We start from the raw sequence: 3,338 nt of genomic DNA on the forward strand, positions 1-3,338 counted from the left end.
TATGGTCAATATGGAGAATCTCAAAGCCAACTCCTCGAGTCGTCTTGAGACTCGGGGGCTACAATGACATGACTCAACAAATCGTGCCAGTTTCAGCAGGCTCAAGAACTCCGGGTCATTGGAGGAAAAAATAACCCGGCCTTGGAGATTACTGCTCTATCGATGCAAATTTAAAGGCCGTCAGAAAAATATCCATCTTAAAATAAAGATTCCGGTTTAAAATCCGGTTCAAGAGACATCTCTCTCCCGCAAAGCTTTGAAGCTCTCAAATCCGGTTCAAACATCCGGCTCAAGGTAAATTTGTCTCTTACAAAGCTTTTAAGCTCTCAAATCCGGTTCAAAGTTCCGGTTCAAAAAGAATTAATCTCTCGCAAGATTCGAGTTCTCAGAAAAAATTAAAGGTTGCCAAAAAGAACATGCTGCCATGATGCGCGGTTCAAACATAGGTATCCTGCCTTACGGCTTATCTTATTATGGTCACTTGGGGGCTTCCTGCTCATCGGGCATAGCTATGAGTACCCTCTTGATCGGTGCAATGCTTAAACTTATATGGTCATTTGGGGGCTTCCTGTTCAAACATAGGTCGTATTCGAACCAAAGAGAACATAGCTGTCGATACCCACTTTGATCAGCAACGCCAACGCCACTGTGGGCTATATGATCGTATTCGAATCTTAGCTTAACCCCATTGGAACGGTTTACTGATCGTATTTGAATCAGAAGCCTCAAATTTTTTATCTGTTTCTCATACAGCTTTTGTAATCACAAATATTTGAGTTGTCACAAATATCATGTGTGCCGGCTTTTACAGAATTGGGTTCTCACCCTCACTGTCCGGGTCACATAAACCGGCGGTATCATTCAAGGGATTATAGGGATCTTGTGATCTACTTGTGTGCAGGGTAAGACTACATTTGGGTGGTTACCCGCCCTGGCTTTTGACGTTAAGTCGCCGGGGCATATTTTGTTTAAACTCTGTGCAGGATTTACAGAGCTATGACTTACATAAATGATTCAGTTCAAGCCCATCATCGAAAGATTGACATTGGTGTCTCAAAAGGGTTACCAATTCTTGATTTTCTCAAAGGCTATAAATAGCAGGGTTATAAAAATTCCGGCTTACAATGGAGGCGTAATAAATCGCCATCGGCCAAGAGCCGCCGGGTATTTAAACTCTGGATTTACTTGTCAACAGATAAGGTACTTGAAATCTTTAAAGAGCCAAACTTGGCTGGATTTTAATTATGATCTGAATGATTGAGGTTTTCAAACCGGGTTAGTCAAATCTTTAATAGCCAACATGGCTGGATTTTTATTATGGTTATCAGAAACTAATATTATGATTGAGGTTTTCAAAGTCGCTTCAGCGCAATGGCTATTATTTTATCAATGGATATGATTTATTCTACAATGATAGGAATAGTCCCGAGTCGCTGCAGGCTTACAACCCGGCACTTGGGGGCTACATTATTGAAGTTGAGATTACATCAAATATGCAAGTCCCATGTCACTGCCAGCATGCACCATGGCACTTGGGGGCTAATGCAAAGTCATTTTTTGCTCACCTCATTGAAGACCAGACTCATCACATCGTAATGAGCCGGCCCTTGGGGGCTACCAATTGCTCCTGTTAAAATTCAAGATACACAAGCCTTATTCCATTATATTGAAGGATCCACTACTCAGTTGGTAAAGCATAAAGCTATTAACCTTGTGGACGTGGGTTCAAGCCCCAGGATGGGGGTTACATCATATGATATTATTTCCAATGAAAAGTCCCAGCTCAGTATTATCTTACTAAGCCGGCCCTTGGGGGCTACACGTTACTGCTCAAATTTACATCATCATATTTACAAAGTCCCTGCTCATTATTACATAATGACCCGACACTTGGGGGCTAATGTATATTGCTCTCTGCTGAAGACAATTCTAGGATGACCCGGCTACACTACTATGACTATAGCCGACTCATGGGGGATACACAACTGGATTTTATTTAAAGCCATGGTGATAAGTCCCGGCTTATTCATGCTGATTAAACCGGCCCTTGGGGGCTACAGGTAATATGGATATAAGGGAGAAATATCTTCAAATTCTCAGTTTTGAGTAAATCAGATTGACCTGGTGTCTGCAAAAATCATAAACCGGCGTCGGCAACAATTATGACTTGGCATCATCTATTTATAACCCGGCAATTTTGGTACTCATAAACCGGCAAGTTTTATATCTTTAAGCCGGCTGAATATAAGTTGAATATTTGAAGACCAATATTTTTGTCAAGTCAGAGCATTGAAAGCCGACTCAAGTGGATTATCCCTTACAATATTTCTCAACAAGAGACCAATGTCAGCAAATTGACTCTGAAGCTGGCCTGTTGACCCGGATTTTTCAAAGGAAGTATCTGGATTTTTTGCATTGGCAAAATTTGAACATATCTGCTAAAGAGATTTGCTATGAGATTATGGATACATATCAAGAAGGAAGATGACAAGGACTTAAGGATGATCAAGTGCCGGCTTACAAAGAATATTTAACCCGGAACACAACCTGTCAAATTTGTTTTTGTGTTTATATTGCAGATTAGTTTAACATGGATAAATCCAAATTAAACTGGGGGCTAATGTCGGGGATATACCCCGCGGTATGACCCGGCCGGAAGTATGATCCGGGCGGACTTGGCGCTTCACCGTGACCCGCCAGAGGACTGGCGACTCACGGGTCTGGCGGCTCACTGTCAGACGACTCACGAGCCTGACAACTCACGGATGACCCCGACGGCGGGTCAGATAGAAGACTAGGCCCAAGGCCCTTCGGGGCTACAGGTAATATGGATATAAGGGAGAAATATCTTCAAATTCTCAGTTTTGAGTAAATCAGATTGACCTGGTGTCTGCAAAAATCATAAACCGGCGTCGGCAACAATTATGACTTGGCATCATCTATTTATAACCCGGCAATTTTGGTACTCATAAACCGGCAAGTTTTATATCTTTAAGCCGGCTGAATATAAGTTGAATATTTGAAGACCAATATTTTTGTCAAGTCAGAGCATTGAAAGCCGACTCAAGTGGATTATCCCTTACAATATTTCTCAACAAGAGACCAATGTCAGCAAATTGACTCTGAAGCTGGCCTGTTGACCCGGATTTTTCAAAGGAAGTATCTGGATTTTTTGCATTGGCAAAATTTGAACATATCTGCTAAAGAGATTTGCTATGAGATTATGGATACATATCAAGAAGGAAGATGACAAGGACTTAAGGATGATCAAGTGCCGGCTTACAAAGAATATTTAACCCGGAACACAACCTGTCAAATTTGTTTTTGTGTTTATATTG

This window comes from Aegilops tauschii, chromosome 7 (genome assembly GCF_002575655.3).
Source record: "Aegilops tauschii subsp. strangulata cultivar AL8/78 chromosome 7, Aet v6.0, whole genome shotgun sequence".
In the NCBI taxonomy this organism is placed as follows: Eukaryota; Viridiplantae; Streptophyta; class Magnoliopsida; order Poales; family Poaceae; genus Aegilops; species Aegilops tauschii.